Source organism: Phyllobates terribilis, unplaced genomic scaffold, assembly GCF_046119375.1.
Source record: "Phyllobates terribilis strain yellow unplaced genomic scaffold, ASM4611937v1 Scaffold_1__5_contigs__length_1240528914, whole genome shotgun sequence".
Lineage (NCBI taxonomy): Eukaryota > Metazoa > Chordata > Amphibia > Anura > Dendrobatidae > Phyllobates > Phyllobates terribilis.
The window spans coordinates 1,222,921,489-1,222,940,433 of record NW_027362761.1 but is presented as its reverse complement, the minus strand read 5'-3'; positions in this window follow the sequence as shown (position 1 = coordinate 1,222,940,433).

Sequence of the window (18,945 nt, the reverse complement as noted above, 5' to 3'; positions counted from 1 at the left end):
ACAAGGACCGCCCCCTTGTATAGTAGCTCAGAGGTTCCGCCTCCCAGACTCGTTACAGTTTGCTCGGGCCATGGAACCCGGTGGCACCCAAGCTCCCTCGCTCTCGGACCTGTGTCATGAACTGTCCCGTCAAAGGTCCCAACAGGAGTCCATTCTGGGTCACCTGCGGAATGTCAATACTCGCCTGGACACTCTGACTGCTCCACCAGCAACCTCCGCCAGTGCCATGTCTCGCAATCCGGCAGCTCCACTGCCCACTAATACCATGGTATCTTACCCCGGACCCCGGCTTTCTGCACCTCCTCGCTTCGGAGGCGACTCCGCCCAGGCTCGGGGCTTCATAAATCAGTACACCCTGCACTTTGAACTATTATCTCACCAGTTTAACTCCGACCGGGCCAAAATTGCATTCATCATGTCCCATCTCACCGGGGAGGCCCTGGCCTGGCTAAATCCTCTATGGGAGAGAGGAGACCCCCTGGTATCCAACTTGCCTGCTTTTCTCACGGCTTTCCGGAAAGTCTTCGACGAACCCGGACGGAAGACCTCATCCGCATCATCTCTGCTATGCCTCCGTCAGGAAAGTCTCACCGTGGGCCAATATGCCATACGGTTCCGTACCCTTGCCTCGGAGCTGGCCTGGGATAACGACGCTCTGGTTTTCGTCTTCTGGGAGGGTCTGTCCGGCCGTATTAAAGATGAGCTTGCCGGTCGGGACATTCCTACCACTCTCGATGATTTAATAACTCTTGCCACCTGGATTGACCTACGGTTCCAGGAGCGTGCCAGAGAGGTCACCCGTGAGAGGAGATTACCACGTCTAGCTCCTACTTTTCAGAAACCCGTCACTCCTTTTGTCTCTTACCAGGTACACTCTCCTGAGCCTATGCAGGTCGACCAGACCAAGATGGTCAAGACCCGTCAGGACTTACGCCGTGCCGAGGGGACCTGCTTCTACTGTGGCAGTAAGGAGCACCGGATCCGTGCCTGCCCGGAGAGGTCGGGAAACGCCTGTGTCTAGGTTCGCTCAGAGAGGTCCACCTAGACAAGAATAAATCCTCTCCATCCCTGCTGTTGTCAGTTTCAATCGTCTACGGGGAGAACCGTTATTTCGAACTAGCCCAACTTGACTCTGGAGCAGCCGGGAATCTTATCTCACAGTCCCTGGTAGAGAAATACCGCATCCCCACCAAACCTCTGGCTGTACCCTTGTCTGTTGCTGCCGTGGATGGGGGGCTCTTACCACGCCCCATCCAACTCATCACCGAATCCATTACTCTGCAGGTGGGAATGCTGCATTCTGAAAGTATCTCCTTCCATGTTCTGCCTGGACTCTCTCACGCCCTCCTGCTAGGTCTACCTTGGCTCCAGAGACATGCACCCGTTCTTGACTGGCAGACCGGAGAAGTCCTTCGCTGGGGACAGGGCTGCCATAAGACCTGTTTGGTTCCCGTCCATCCCGTCCGTCCTTCTCCTACCCCAGCTAATCTACCTGGACTTCCGATCCCTTATTGGTCTTATGCTGATGTCTTTAATAAAAAGGAAGCAGAGACACTACCCCCTCATAGACCATACGACTGCCCTATCGACTTGTTACCTGGTACTTCTCCTCCCCGTGGGCGTATTTATCCATTATCCGCTGCTGAGACCCGCTCGATGTCCGAATATATTGAGGAGAATCTGGCCAGGGGATTCATCAGGAAATCTACCTCCCCGGCGGGAGCAGGCTTCTTTTTCGTCAAAAAGAAGGACGGCTCTCTCCGTCCCTGTATAGACTATAGAGGCCTTAACCAGATCACGGTGAAGAATAAGTACCCCCTTCCGCTCATTCCGGAGTTATTTGATCATCTGAGGGGGGCTAGAATCTTCACCAAACTAGACCTCCGTGGGGCGTACAACCTGGTTCGTATCCGTCAGGGGGATGAATGGAAGACGGCATTCAACACCGGGGACGGCCACTATGAATATCTGGTAATGCCCTTTGGCCTCTGTAACGCTCCTGCCGTCTTTCAAGAGTTGGTCAATGACATCTTCCGGGACCTTCTCTACTCCTGCGTAGTGGTGTACCTGGACGACATCTTGGTCTTCTCTCCGGATCTCCAGACTCACCGGAGGGACGTTCGTCAGGTCCTGCTCAGGCTCAGGCAGAACCATCTCTACGCTAAATATGAGAAGTGCCTCTTTGAGCAGACCTCGCTTCCGTTTCTGGGCTACATTATCTCTCAGACCGGCCTACAAATGGATCCTGAGAAACTGTCTGCCATCGAGAAATGGCCCCGACCGGAGGGGTTGAAGGCCATTCAGCGATTCCTGGGCTTCGCCAACCACTACCGCCTCTTCATACCACACTTCTCTTCCCGAACTGCCCCAATTTCTGCGCTCACCCGTAAGGGTACTAATCCCAAAGAGTGGCCGCCCGAAGCAGAGGAGGCCTTTCTTTCCCTAAAACAGGCCTTCTCTTCCGCCCCGGTGCTGCATCGCCCGGACGGCAACAAGCAGTTCTTCCTGGAAGTTGACGCCTCCTCCTCTGGAGCCAGAGCGGTACTTACTCAAAAATCATCTTCCGGGAGAATGGTAACTTGTGGCTTCTTCTCCAAACTCTTCTCCTCTTCTGAGCGCAACTATTCCATAGGAGACCGAGAGTTATTGGCCATCAAGCTGGCGTTGGAGGAGTGGCGTTACCTACTCGAGGGGGCTCTTCATCCGGTAATAATTTACACTGACCACAAGAACTTGGCTTACCTCCAGCATGCCCAGAGACTTAACCCGCGCCAAGCCCGGTGGTCCTTGTTTTTTGCTCGCTTTGATTTTGTTCTTCATTTTCGCCCGGCTGACAAAAACGTCAAAGCAGACGCCTTGTCCCGATCCTTTCTGGTGTCCGATCTCGAGGAAGAACCTAAACATATCATCGATCCCGCCAGAGTAATGCAGGTGGCTCCCGTGAGTCTAAACCGTCTCCCTCCCGGTAAGACGTTTGTTTCAGTACCTGATCGGGAGAAGATCCTACACTGGGGCCATTCGTCTAAGCTAGCTGGCCACGCCGGTCAGAAAAAGACCCTCCAGCTTATTGCCCGGCACTATTGGTGGCCTACCCTGCACAAGGACGTAATAGACTTTGTTTCTGCCTGTGTGTCCTGCGCCTGCAACAAAGTCCCGAGACATCTGCCAGCCGGACGCCTCCTTCCGCTTCCTGTGCCTGCTGCCCCCTGGCAGCATATTGCTATGGACTTCATAACTGATCTCCCCGTCTCTGTCGGTTGTACGGTCATTTGGGTGGTCGCTGACCGCTTTTCCAAGATGGCTCACTTTATTCCCCTGCCAGGCCTCCCGTCTGCACCCGAGCTGGCTAAAGACTTTATCCGCCATATCTTCCGTCTTCATGGCCTGCCCCTCCACATCGTGTCAGATCGTGGGGTACAGTTCACCTCACGTTTCTGGAGAGCCACTTGTAAACTACTAGACGTCACCCTGGACTTCTCCTCCGCTTACCACCCACAGTCCAATGGTCAAGTGGAGCGGATCAATCAGAACCTGACCAGTTACCTCCGGCACTTCGTTAATGCCCACCATTCTGACTGGGTGGATCTCCTACCATGGGCCGAGTTCTCTTATAATAATCACGAGAGTGAATCCTCCTCCAAATCCCCGTTTTTTGTAGTTTTCGGTCAGCATCCTCGGATTCCTTTTCCTGTCTCCACCTCTGTGGACAACCCGGCTGCGGAATCTCTCGTTAGCAAATTTTCCTCCATATGGGAGAGTACCCGGTCCGCACTCCTTCTGTCATCCGAGCGTATGAAAAGACACGCTGACAAAAAACGCTTGGATCCTCCACAATTTCGTCCAGGAGATAAGGTCTGGCTCTCATCTAAATATGTTCGACTCAAGATACCTTCTTACAAGTTAGGGCCTCGGTTCATCGGTCCTCTGGAGGTCATCAGTCAGATCAACCCGGTGGCCTATAAATTGAAACTCCCGGCCAACTTACGGATCCCTAACTCCTTCCATGTATCTCTCCTCAAACCCGTGGTGCTTAACTCTTTTTCCAAGTCTACAGGTACGCCTCCTGCTCCGGTTTCCGCTGAGGACGAGTTTGAGGTAGAGAACATTCTTGCTACCAAAAGGGTAAGAGGGAAGACCTTTTTTCTGGTAGATTGGAAGGGGTTTGGTCCTGAGGAGAGAACGTGGGAGCCCCGGGAGAACATCCATGCCCCTCTCATCCTTGCTAAATTTCTGTCTGGCCTAAAAAAGGGGGGCCTAAAGGGGGGGGTACTGTAGTGCCGGCGTCCCTGCCCTCTGCTAGGCAGGGACGCTGTTCCCCTCACCGCTCTGCTCCGTGCCCGGCGTCCCTCTCGCGCTCTGCTGGCAGCGCGCGCTCCTTCCCGGCCACTGTGCTTAGGGCGCACGCGCGCGCTCTCCCTCCCTCTTAAAGGGGCCGCGCGCGCCGTCCTAAGGAGTCCCCGGCCAATGGCCGGAGGACTTTACCATATATAAGGCACCTCCTCCAAAATGGAGGTGCCCGAGCAATGTTGTTTGCACCTGTGTCTCACCTGTGCTTCAGCCCTCAGGTCCCGTTGCCAGTTACCTGCCAGTTACCTGCCAGATTCCTGCCTGATTACTTGCTACCTGCCTGCTAGTCTGAGGTCCGACGGTCTGCCTTACTAATCCTGTCAGTCTGTCTAAGGACCAGCCTGCCCGCTCACCTGGGAGCACACATCAGCTACCTGCCTGCTTGCCTGAGGTCCGACGGTCTGCCTTCCAACTCCTGTCAGTCTGTCTATGGACCAGCTTGCCCGCTCACCTGGGAGCGCACATCTGCTACCTGCCTGCTAGCCTACCTGGAGGCTCCGCCGTCAGGTGCTGTGACCACCTGCCTGTCCAGTTACTCCTGCCCGCTCACCTGGGAGCGCTCATCTGCTACCTGTCTGCTTGCCTACCCGGAGGCTCTGCCGTCACGTGCTGAGACCACCCGCCTGTCCAGAGACTTCCGCCCGCTCACCTGGGAGCGCTCATCTGTCGCCTGTTCGCTGGTCTTCCTGGAGGCTCCGCCGTCACATGCTGTGACCACCCGTTCATCCAGAGACTCTCGCCTGCTCACCTGGGAGCTCACGTCTATCTTCAGCCGCCACAGGTCGTACCAACCCTATACCTAGAGACTGCCCCGGTCACTTGCCGTGACCTCCAGCCCGTTCACTCAGAGACTGTCCCGTTCACTCAGAGACTGTCCCGTTCACCTGCTGAGACTTCCAGCCCGTCTTCCCTGGTCGCCACCCGCTCCCTTACAAGGACCGCCCCCTTGTATAGTAGCTCAGAGGTTCCGCCTCCCAGACCCGTTACACAAGATTGTTGGAATACCATTTCTGGTGACTACCTCTTGAAGCTCATCAAGAGAATGCCAAGAGTGTGCAAAGCAGTCATCAAAGCAAAAGGTGGCTACTTTGAAGAACCTAGAACATAAGACCAATTTTCAGTTGTTTCACACTTTTTTTGTTAAGTATATAATTCCACATGTGTTAATTCATAGTTTTGATGCCTTCAGTGTGAATGTACAATTTTCACAGTCATGAAAATGCAGAAAAATCTTTAAATGAGAAGGTGTGTCCAAACTTTTGGTCTGTACTGTATATCACTCAATCACATATATCCATCCATGCTGTTATGGCTGAAATAGATCACTTTGTTACATGGTCAAATTTTTAAATCAATGCAGCGAAGTCTGAGGCCCTCGATGTCTCCCTCCCCAAATCCATATAGGATTCCATCCAGTCCAACTTTCCCTTTGCCTGGCCCTCACAGGGTATCAAATACTTAGGAATTCCTATTCATAGAGACCTCTCCCATCTATGTTATCTTAATTTTGGGCCCTTTATTGAACAACTCCATACAGACCACGGTTGGCAAGTTAGAACTGTAAGATTCACTACGTGAACCACTGGTGTTTTGTGGAAAAGCACATGTACACTGTGTTCCAAATTATTATGCAAAAAGTGTTTAGGAGTGATAAGGGAAGAATTTGTTTGTTTGTCACTTAAACTCATTGATGGTGATGTGTGTCAGGGCTCTTTATATCACTGTAAGCAATTGCAGACACCTGTGCTAATTAGTTTGGCAGGTGTGTCCAATGAAAGGCAAGACTACTTAAGAAGGCTGTCTCACATTATTAAGCAGCCTACATTTTCTGCCAAAATGGGAAAGAAAAAGGATGTGTCGGCTGCTGAGAAGCAACAAATTGTGGAGTGTTTAGGTCAAGGCATGACTACAATCAACATTGTGCGATGATCAGGATGAAGTGTCTTGGCAATCAAGAAGTATGTAGCTGATTCACAGTACACATGTGTGCGTGCTGATAAGGGCAAATTGAGGACTCTTTCCTACAGGCAATTACGTCAGGTTAAAAGAGCAGCAGCAAAAAAGCCTTGTCATAGCAGCAGACAAGTTTTTGAAGCTGCTGGTGCCTCCAACGTCCCCCGAACAACAAGATGCAGGGTCCTTCAGAGGTTTGCAGCTGTGCATACGCCATCCTGTCGACCTCCTCTATCCACTTCACACAAGCAGAAACAGCTCCAGTGGGCTAAACATTACATGAAGACTGATTTCAAAACTGTTTTGTTCACGGATGAGTGCCGTGCAGCGCTCGATGGTCCAGATGGATGGAGTGGAGGATGGCTGGTTGATGGACACCCCACGCAAACACGGCTACAGCGCCAACAAGGAGGAGGTGGAGTAATGTTTTGGGCTGGAATCATGGGGAGAGAGATTGTCGGCCCCTTTAGGATCCCTGAAGGCGCTAAAGATGAACTCCATAATGTATGTGGATTTTCTCAAACAGCACTTCCTGCCATGGTTCAAGAAGAAGAACCGTGTATTTCACAGCAAGATCATTTTTTTGCATGATAATGCACCATCTCATGCTGCACATAAAACATCTGCATCTCTGGCTGATATGGGCATAAAAGGGGACAAACTTATGGTGTGACCCCCATGCTCCCCTGACCTCTACCCCATTCAGAACCTCTGGAGCATCATCAAAAGGAGTGTCTATGATGGCGGGAGGCAGTTCACATCTAAGCAACACCTCTGGGAGGGTATTCTGTCCTCACGCAAAACAATTGAAGCAGAAACCATCCAAAACCTGACAAATTCAATGGACGAGAGAGTTCAGAAGCTCCTTTCGAACAAGGGGTCCTATGTGAAAATGTAACATCACCTAGAGTAAAGTTTTGAGTTGAAAACTGTTTGATTTCAGTTTCTAATAACCTGCTAATGCTTATAATTTCAAAAATGACCATTTTTTTGGTCTTTATTAAAATGAAAAGGTTGATCGAAAAGTTTGGGGGATCTAAGAGTGTGGCAACCCAGTAGTCATGATTACTTCGAATTCTGACAATATGAGGGTCATGTTGCAGGTAGTGCAGCAAGAAGGCACTTATGTGTCTTGCGCATCTCGGAGCCCCAAAATTATTTTCCGGGCTAGATGCAGCTAAAAGTTATTATTAATTTTAAATCTGGTGGAGCTTAGTATAGATGGCCTAATAGGATCAGTGCTGCACACTGCTACAAAGCCCAAATTATTTTCCAGCCAAGATACAGATAAACATGATTAGTAATTTTAAATCTGGTGGAGCTTATTATAGATGGCCTAATAGAATCAGTGCTGCACACTGCTACAAAGCCCAAATTATTTTCCAGCCAAGATACAGATAAACATGATTAGTAATTTGAAAGCTTAAAACGGTTGGTAGGGTGATTTTAACCAATCATCAAGCTTTTACTCTCCCCAGGATGACACAGGGGTAGAAAAGTCGATTCGGATCCATGATTTGTTCATCTTTATGAACGTGAGTCTGTCTACATTATCAGTGGAGAGCCGCGTGCGCTTATCTGTCAGCACACCACCAGCAGCGCTGAACACACGTTCAGACAGAACGCTGGCTGCGGGGCATGACAAGATCTCCAAGGCGTAAGTGGCTAGCTCCGGCCATTTATCCAGATTGGAAGCCCAAAAAGAGCAAGGGTCCAGTGACACAGTCATGGCTTCAATGTTTACTTGGAGATACTCCTGTACCATCGTCTCTAGGCATTGACTATGTGTTGTGTCAGACTTCTTGTCTCCTGTGGCCTTGCAAAGGATGGGCTAAAAAAGTGGTGAAATGATTCCGCAAAATTGATGTTACCAGCAGATACTGTGGTTCTGTTACGGTTTGAGTGCTGAACACTTGACGGTCCCACGGTTGGCAAGTTAGAACTGTGAGATTCACTACGTGCACCACTGGTGTTTTGTGGAAAAGCACATGTAAGATTCTGCAACAGTCTCTGCTGATACTCCTGCATGCGTGCATCCCTTTCTATGGCAGGAATAATTTCGGCAATTTTACTTTTGTACCGGGGATCTAACAGTGTGGCAACCCAGTAGTCAGGATTATTTCTAATTCTCACAATTCGAGGGTCATGTTGCAGGTAGTGCAGCAAGAAGGCACTCATGTGTGTTGCACATCCAGGAGCACCAAGTCCCTGTTGTGTTGGTGGCGAGGTAACAATCATGCTTCCTTCCTCTGTCCTCTCCCCCCAACCTCGCACAACAGAAATGTGATCAAGGTCTCCCTCATCTGATGAGTCTTCCATCAGTTCGTCCTCCACTTCTTCCTGGGCTCCTGCACCTTCCTCACTAGTTTGGCTGCTACCATGCGCCCTGGTAAAACCATCTCCCCCACCCTCACATGCCTGCCGCCTTGGTGCTGCCGACCGTCTGGACCTTGAAGATTTTAGCCTTTCCGCATACAACTCTTCCTCCTCTACTTCCTCCACCTCCTCTTGTGCCACCACCTGACTCCGAATTCTGTTTAACATGTGCTCCAGCATGTAAATCACAGGAATAGTCATGCTGATAATGGCATTGTTAGCACTAAACATCTTCGTCGCCATTTCAAAACTGTGCAGAAGGGTGCATAGGTCCCTCATCTGAGACCACTCCTCCAGCGTGATTTGCCCCACCTCTGGATCTCGTTGGCCCAGGCTATACGTCAGAACGTATTGCACCAGGGCTTGTCGGTGCTGCCACAGTCGCTGCAACATGTGCAGAGTTGAATTCCACCGGGTAGGCACATCGCATTTTAGGAGGTGAAGTGGCAGGCCCAACGACTTCTGTAGAGATGTAAGTCGCTGAGCTGCGGGATGCGAACGGCGGAAGTGAGCACACAGCGACCGTGCCCTCTGCAGAAGGCCATCTAGTCTGGGATAGTGGGCTAAAAATTGCTGGACAACCAGGTTCAACACTTGAGCCATACAAGGCACGTGTGTGACATTGCCCCGGCGAAGGGCTGCACCCAGGTTTGCAGCATTGTCGCACACGGCCTTCCCTGGTTTCAGGTCCAGTGGAGACAACCAATCATGAAATTGGTTCTCCAGAGCTGACCACAACTCCTCAGCTGTGTGACTCACATTTCCCAGACATTTCAAAGTAAAAACCGCCTGATGACGTTGAGCCCTACTGCCAGCATAGTAAGGAGGTGTGCAGGATCCCTTCTCCGCAGTTAGAAAGCTTGTGGCATGACCAGACAGGCTTTGGGTGCAGGTGGAAGACCGAGAGGAGGTTGAGGAGGCAGAAGCAGTGGAGGAACTTTGACATAAAGAGGATTGACGCACAACTCGTGGGGACGGCAAGACTTGGACAGCAGCCCCTTTTCCTGCTGTCACCATAGTTACCCAGTGCCCAGTCAGCGACATGTAACGCCCCTGTACATGCCTACTCGTCCAAGTGTCTGTGGTAAAATACACCCTGTCACACACAGAGTTTCTCAAAGAAGCGGTGATGTTGTGTGCGACATGCTGGTGGAGCGCAGGCACACCTTTCTTTGAGAAGTAGTGCCGACTGGGCATCTGGTACTGGGGCACTGCGACGGACATAAGGTCTCGAAAATCCTCTGTGTCCACCAGGCGGAAAGGCAGCATTTCTGTAGCCAAGAGCTTGCAGATGGTGAAATTCAACCTCTTAGCTTTCTCATGGCTAGGAGGAAATGGTCTTTTACTTGTCCACATCTGAGGGACCGAGGGCTGGCTATTGTGCTTAGACGGGGTTGATAAGGGTGTCCCCGGCAAACTGCCGGTCTGTGAGGAAGATGCAGGCGGACATGTTAGGTTGCCTTGATCCAAAGGTGGTGCTATCGATGTCGGACAGCGCTCAACACCAGCTGGTGTTACCACCTCCAAAGAAAATGATGACCTGCCAATCACGCTGGCTGTTGCAGGTAAAGAGGTGGCAGGTCTGCGCCCTAAAACAGGTGTGACTGCTGTCCCCCCAGTCACAGAGGATGAAGAGGCCGCGGATGCACAAGATATGGCAGACGGTGGTTGGCCCGGCCGGCTAGGCCGCATTGTAGCATACTGAGCTTCCCACTGCAACTTATGCTTCATGTCCATGTGCCGGTTCATGCATGAAGTACTCAAACTATGTATTTTTTGGCCTCTACTTAGCTTTTGCTGACAAATGTTACAGATAACACGAGTTGGGTCATCTTTATCGATCTGAAAAAATTCCCAGGCTATGCAAAGCTTAGCACCCATGCGACCTGAAGAGCCACCACGACTTGTGGTGAGAGGCAGAGTTGTGTTTGAGGATGCAGTTGTTGACGTGCTTCCAGTACTACGTCTCTGTCCAGGAAGGCGCAACCTGACCTCGTCGTCACTAGCATCTTCCTCCACCTCCTCTGCTGACCTCATCTCTTGGCTGACTGTGGGTTGACAGTAAGTGGGATCTCCAACCTCATCATCATCACCCTGTGCGTTATCACACCCATCGTCCTCAGAGCCAACCTGTTCCTGCCCTGACAAAAAACTAAAGTTGTCGCTCCAATCAGGTATTTGAGTCTCATCATCGTCTTCCTCATTGTCTCCACCAACAGGAGTTACAGTTTGGGAATGAGGGTCTACATTATGGTCAGAACCTTCTGCGTCTGGTCCTGGATCCGACTCATAAAGATTCTGGGCATCAGTGCACATCATTTCCTCATCTGGATTCACAGAAGCGCTGGAGTCGACCTCTGATTCCCAGGCTATAGTATGAGTAAACAGCTCTGCAGACTCAACCATCTATTCTACCTCATACTCAGACGGGCAGCTGGAGATTTGGGAGCTGTGAGGAAGCAAGTGCGATTGGGGTGAAACCTTTGAGGACTGGAGTATTTGTGATGTTGAAGTTGATGTGGAGGAGAGCCCACTTAAAGGAGCACTTGATATCCGTTGAAGCACCTGCTGTTTTTGTGCCTCATCTGGAATTTGTAGCGATTGGCGTGGCCATAAGAAAGGGATCTTATCACATTGTCCGCTAAAAGAAGTAGACATTTTAGTTTGGCTGGAAGATGGTCTTTCTTCTGCAGATGTTACTGTTGCTTTAACACCTACCCCACGGACACAACCTTTTTTCCCCTTCCCAACACGCCTATTCCCCTTTCCACCAGCAGCAGGCCTTTTTCCACTCATTTTGGTGGTTAACTAATTCACAACTCTGGAGTTGTTTGCACAAAAAAACAATGGATGGGAACCGAGCAGAGCTGAGTGGCCAAACTGTGGTATTAGGCCAAAACTATTGGCTGGGTTAGATGCAGAAAAAAATTATATTCAATTTGCAACCTGATGGAGGTCAGTATAGATGGACTAATAGAACAAGTCCCACACACAGCTAGAAGCCCAAATATTTTTTCAGAGGTAGATGCAGAAAAAAAATATATTCAGTTTGCAACCTGATGGAGGTCAGTATAGATGGACTAATAGAGAAAGTTCCACACACTGCTAGAAGGCCAAATATTTTTTCAGAGCTAGATGCAGACAAAAAATTATTTTGAATTTGCAACCTGATGGAGGTCAGTATAGGTGGACTAATAGAACAAGTCCCACACACTTCTAGGAGGCCAAATATTTTTTCAGAGCTAGATGCAGAAAAAAATGATATTCAGTTTGCAACCTGATGGAGGTCAGTATAGATGGACTAATAGAACAAGTCCCACACACAGCTAGAAGCCCAAATATTTTTTCAGAGGTAGATGCAGATAAAAATTATTTTTAATTTGCAACCTGATGGAGGTCAGTATAGATGGACTAATAGAGAAAGTCCCACACACTGCTAGAAGGCCAAATATTTTTTCAGAGCTAGATGCAGATAAAAATTATTTTTAATTTGCAACCTGATGGAGGTCAGTATAGATGGACTAATAGAGAAAGTCCCACACACTGCTAGAAGGCCAACTATTTTTTCAGAGCTAGATGCAGAAAAAAATTATATTCAGTTTGCAACCTGATGGAGGTCTGTATAGATGGATTAATAGAACAAGTCCCACACACAGCTAGAAGCCCAATATTTTTTCAGAGGTAGATGCAGAAAAAAAATATATTCAGTTTGCAACCTGATGGAGGTCTGTATAGATGGATTAATAGAACAAGTCCCACACACAGCTAGAAGCCCAATATTTTTTCAGAGGTAGATGCAGAAAAAAAATATATTCAGTTTGCAACCTGATGGAGGTCAGTATAGATGGACTAATAGAGAAAGTCCCACCCACTGCTAGAAGGCCAAATATTTTTTCAGAGCTAGATGCAGAAAAAAATTATATTCAGTTTGCAACCTGATGGAGGTCAGTATAGATGGACTAATAGAACAAGTCCCACACACTGATAGAAGGCCAAATATTTTTTCAGAGCTAGATGCAGAAAAAAATTATATTCAATTTGCAACCTGATGGAGGTCAGTATAGATGGACTAATAGAATGATGCTATGCCCAAAAGATTTTACTTCACTAGGTGCAGTAAAAAAATTGGTATTCTATACACAGGTGGTATATCTTGCAACACAGATAGGCTACTCCACTGACTAACACACTCTGCAATAGGCCAAAAAGGATTAGCTTTGCTAGATTCAGCCAAATGCTGTGAAAAAAACTTGCACAGCACTGGCACAGACCTGCCTGGCAAAAACTGATAGGTACTGATGTAACCTAGTCCTGAAAAGGACTGCAATTACAATTAGTCTTTACTCCCACAATCTATCTATTTAAGAGCACAGACCTGCCTGATAAAAGTCGTAGGAAATGCTGTAACCTAGTCCTTAAAAGGACTGCAATCACAACTATTCCCTACTCCCAAGCTATCTGTAGATTTGTGCGAAAATTGGCTTGAAATTAACAAGGTATAGCGCACACAGCAACAGCGGTGCCGTCTAACACGCAGCTGCAGCAGTGAGAAAATGGTGGCGACGGGGAAAATGGCTTGGTCTTATAGGGCAAGGACATGTGACATACACTGCCAATGACACATGCCCTTGCTTGTGTGAAAAACAGCAGTTCGCTCCGTGTGTGCGCTGCTGATAGGCTGACAGACTGCACCTCCCCACTGCAAATGCGGGAAAGAGAAGAAAAAATGGAGATCTTCATTATTCCTGCAGAGATCCATCCCCTGCCCCTCCCCCCACCCCGCTGTACACTCAAACTGCGTATTAACATTAATTTTCATCATTCCTGAGAAAAAATCCAGTTATGATTTTGGTGCACGAACAGTTATCGAACATAACCTCGAACAGCCGAATTTTTCTCAAATCGTTCGTGTTAGCCGAACGGCTCGAACACCGCCCAAAACAGCTCGAATTTGAGATTGGCGAACAGTTCGAGTAGAACAACGCTCATCTCTACTGTTGAACTCGCAGAGTCCCATCGGGGTAGTTAAGGCCGTCTTTTCCCGATCCTCCTCAGCAACAGCTACTTGGCAGTACCCACTAGTGAGGTCAAGGGTGGAGAAGTAATTTGCAGACTTTAATGCAGCCAGGGATTCCTCTATACGGGGCAAAGGGTATGCATCTTTGTGTGTTATGTGATTTACCTGTATGTAATCTACACACATTCTCATGCTTCCATCCTTTTTCCTGACTAGGACCAGGGGAGCTGCCCAGGGACTACAACAATCCCTTACTACCCCGGCCTTCTTCATGTAGTGCAACATCTCCTTCGCCTTCTGGTAGTGTGCTGGTGGTAAGGGCCTGTAGTGTTCCTTGATGGGTGGATGGTCACCTGTGGGTATATGGTGTTGTACCCCTTTAATCTTTCCAAAGTCAAGTGGGTGTTTACTGAATACCTGCTCGTATTCCTGAACCACCCGGAGTACACCCTGTTTCTGATAGGAGTGGTGTCTGTCCCAACTTGGAGCTGTTGACACCAATCCTCCAGCTGGGTCATTATCCTCCACTTCGTCTAGTGAGGTTAAGGACTCCGCCGTGTGTATGGAGTTGTTATCTACTGTGTATAGTTTGGCAACAGTGGCGTAGCGTGCTAATCTAATCTTGTCCTCCCCATAGTTTAGGAGGCGTACTGGCACTCTCCCATTGCAGACATCCACTACCCCTCTGGCAGTCAAAAGTGTAGGTCTATGCTTGGAGCTAAGGGGCTCTACTACTGCCTGGTAGCTCCATCCTTTGAGACCTATTACTGCTCTACACCAAATCAGCATTTCACTCATCGGGGAAATCACAATGGGTATCAGGTCTGTCACCCATACATTACCAATTGCACTGCCTACTAGCTTTACCTGTTGCTGGTACATAAGGGCTCGGATCTCTTTCTGGAGCACCCTCCTCTGTCCTGTTCTGCCAAAACAGTTACTAACAATATTTGTGCCAAGTACCATATACAAGTCTGTATCATCAGGATTAGTCTCTACTACAATTAGTCCCTTGTCCTTCAATTCCTCTCTTCCCACCTTTACTGCCACATCTTTAACCCCAACTAGGTTAAGGGGGAGGCCATTAGAGGCACAAACGGAAAGGTTGGGATCTGGTGGTGAAGTTCGTCTATGGACCAGAACCTTTTGTAGAGGACATCAGGCATTATGGTTACCTGAGATCCTGTGTCCAGCAGGGCAGGTGTCGCGATGCCATCCAGCACAATGGACAGGAAAGGTCTTCCTCCCATGAACTGGTGGTAACAGTTTGATGGGCCTGGTTGGTCTACTCCTGGATGTCGGCCCTCGGCCCCAGGGTTTCCTCGTTTAAAGGGCAGGTTCACGTGGTGTGGCCTGCTTTATTGCAGCGGTAGCAGACAAAGTCTTCTGGACGGTGCCGTTGGTCGTTGGTCCTCCCACGGGGTGGCGTTGTCCTCCTCCGGGGTGGCATTGTCCTCCTACGGGGTGGCGTTGTCCTCCTTCTTCTTCTCATCCAGGGGACATCCTCAGGGCAATCGGCTAGCAGGATCATTACTTCCGGCTCAGGCTCCGTCTGTAGCTGCAGGGTACTCATGACAGTGGCTAGGGTTTAACTTAACTGGCGCACTTCAGAGCGTAAGCTGTCAAGCTCGCTAGGGGTCACTGTTTGCATCCTTGTTCCAGCCGTCAATGGAGGAGCAGTGGGTGCTGCAGGCTCTGGGGTGGCCCCACCCTGGTAACGCTGGATAGCAGTGTCTGTGGTTACCAGGGGCTGCAGGCCCATTAGAGCCATGTCCTTAAGGGTGTCAAAGGTGGCATCTGGATGGTCTAAGGCCCACCACCATACAGTTCTGCTCTCCTCCTGGGACTTCAACCCCTGGATGAACTGTTCCATCAGCATTTTATTTTCCTCATGGATGCTGGCTGGATTAACCTGTTTCAGGGCCCGCAGGGCCTCCTGTAAGCGCCAGGCATAGTCCTGGATACTGTCCTCGGGTTTCTGGACACAATGATAGAACCTTATCTGGAGATCTGTCTCAGTGCGGTTTTAAAACGCTGTTTGCAATCTTTTAAAGATGATGGACACTGATTCTTGATCTGTGGCTGGCCAGGTTTCAACTTCTCGCTCAGCGGCACCAGTCAATTGTCCTAACACTACAGCGGCTCTCTGCTTGCCAGTCATGGAATATATATCCAGTATGCCGCATATTTTCCTCTTCAATCTGGACAGTGTGTCTGGCTTACCAATATACTGGGGGAACCACTTCGCACCAGGGATATACAGCAGGGCCATAGGTATCAACGGAGTTACGACCCCTGCTGGTGGAGCGGCCGCTCTGGCCTGTGCAGCGCCGGGCGCAAGTTGGGCATCAGGAGCGTTAACCGGAGCTCCAGTGGCTTGATTGTCGTCGGCCATTGTTGCGCCCCCCTAGTGAGCCGGAACCTACCTTCTTCAACAGGTAGGCCGCAGCTCCACGACGGGCGACGGCCTTCTTCCAGGACCTTACGTCGCTTGCGTCAGACATCAGAGCGTCCTCTTGCTCCTTCCAGGACCTGACGCTTCTTGGTACAATGTCAGGGACGGGCATGTCCTAGGCTTCGCGTGCTTCCAGCGGTTACGCCCCTCTTCTTCCCGCGCAGTAACAGGAAAAATGGCAGAAATGGCAGGAAAACTTCAGGAATGGCGGGAAAACTTCACCACAGTAAGGGTTACAGTCTTTTAAGGCGCACAGCACACGGTGGCAACGGGCATGCAATCCTGTTCGTGACACCAAAAGCTGACGTGCCCAAAGGGCCGTGGGGTACTCGGCAGCTGGGCCTCTGGTTGCTGGGGGATATCATGGTGGCTGGCCTGGTCCATGACCGAGGGTGGTCAGTGAAATGGGGAAATACTTTTATATGGAGTTTTTCGTGATGCCACCTGTGGTGTCTGGTGAGGATCACCAGCGCTGCAACAGTCCTCTGGACAGGTGGAGAGGGCCTTAGGGCAGAGTGGGGGATGTACTGGATGGCGGTGCAGGGGAGAGACGGCAGGACGGTCCCGGAGGAAGGACTGACACTCACACGGGGGTAAGCTTCAGTACCTTTACTGGTGATGCTGCAGGCACAGTCCAGGGTACTCCAGGTAAAGGGCGCACTTCTGGACTCTCCCCAGTGAGCGGGTATAGGGCCTCCTGATCTGTTGCTTATCTCTCAAAGCTTCTGGCCTGCCTGGAGCTGGGCCTAGCTTTGTTACCGTCTCTCTCTGCACCTGCTGACCAGGTGGTAGGGCCTTCTCTTTGGAGATCACTCTCCCTGGATGCTGGGACCTCTGTGACTCCTGGTTCTGGTACTACAATCAGCATTAGGTGGACCTGGGACCTGTAGTTCTCCAGGGGTTCCGGTGGTTCCTACTGGGTATAGAGAGTCCCTGTAGGCGCGGACCCTGTGATCGGGGTGAGCTTACTATGCTCCTCTGCCCTATGAATTCCACTCTCCTTTTCTCCTCCCGTCGACTACACTCGGGGCCTTCACTACTTGGCAGCTGGCGCGCTGCGTCTTCACCACACTCTGAGCATCGGCAAACTCTCAGTTCACTCAGAGCTGTGTTCCTGTCTGGACACTCACAGACTGAACTGAAACTAAGACCAAGATTGAGCTGCCTGGCTCCACCTTCCCTTTATATATCCCTAACGGGCTCCCTCTGCTGGTCTGAGGTAGAAGGTGGAGGTGTATGAATATAGTGAGGGCCTCTTGTGGAGAAGTCCATCTATTCACCCTTCTGGGTTCTGTGGCACCAATGCGCAGCAGGGGCGCCACAGTGTCTTATACTGAGATCCCTCCGAGTAGACCCCTTTTAATCTAATGACAGTTTTGCACACTCTCGGCATTCTCTCAAGATTCAGGCCCACGTTTGCAACACTACCATTGCTTACAACAGTTTTAAATGGGGGAGGGGTGTGTGGTGTTGTCAGAGGTGCCTGATTCATTATGAAGCTCCATAATCAAGTTCAACCTAAAAGTGGCATGCAACTTGCTATGTCTCAACAAATTGTCTCTTCAGAGAGGAAGAGGACTAGAACTCTAGTGCCACCTACAGGAAGTAGATGTCCTAAAAGTCAATAGTGACCCTTCAATGAGCCTTGTCACATGACTTAGGATATAAGTCAGAACCAGAAACTCAATTTAAACAAATCTTATTCCAGACTGCTGTAAGATATTTAGTGTAAGGTTACACAACAACTCATCATTAGTGATGGGCGAACACTAAAATGCTCAGATGCTTTTTGCTCGGGTCGAGCACATTGGAATACTTGGGTGCTCGACCTGAGCAACGAGCCCAATGTAAGTTTATGGGAAACTCGAGCATTTTTCAGGCGGCTCCCCCCGGCGGTCTGCAGAGGACCTAGAAATTGCCCAAATTTATGGAGACAGTGCTCAAATGACATGGGAACAGCATGGGGAAGACCCATGGAAGCATTTCTGACTCCCAGGTCACTGCTGTCAACAACGTTGTCAGAGTATTACGCCACTTTTACGGACTCACAATAAAACATACAAAAACAAAACCAAAATGGATATCCCTGGGAAATATGTTAAGGAATATCCTTTCCAGAGTTATGACTTGTATATAAGGCAAAATAAATATACAAACATAAAAATGCTCCTCCACACCTTGGTCTATATTCACACGTAGCGTTTTTGATGCTGTTTTGCACTTTTGCATTGCTTTCAACCGTGATAAATGTATTCACTGGGAAATGTCATTTTAACATTTTACAACCTTATCTGGCCATGTGGTGTGTGACATATCATCAGACACATCCTGTTTCATTTATGATAGAAGGACTCTGAAAGTCACAAAGCCAATTTTTAAAGGGCCATCAGGCAGCCTTTACTATTCTTAATGGGCCAGCAGTCGACCCTCGCTATTGTTAGAGAGCCATAAGCCGGCTATGCTTTGTTGTTCTCAATATTAATGAGTGGGCCTCCTATACTGTTATTGCATATGTAGTGACTGGAAGGGCTGCCAAAAAGTCGGAGAGGCTCCTAAAAACTATATTCCCATTATTAGGAAGTGAGTCTCCCATTATATTTGTCTATGCAGTGAATGCAAATGCTGCTTAAAATTTGGAGCCACTCCAAAGCCACTTGCAAGAGACGTAGAGGTCGGACAGCCTCCTAAAAACAATGTTCCAATTATTAGGAAGTGGGTCTCTCATAGTGTTTACCTATACAGTGAAGTAACGGCTGCTGTCAAAATTTGGCAGATCTCCAATGGCCCTTGCAAGAGC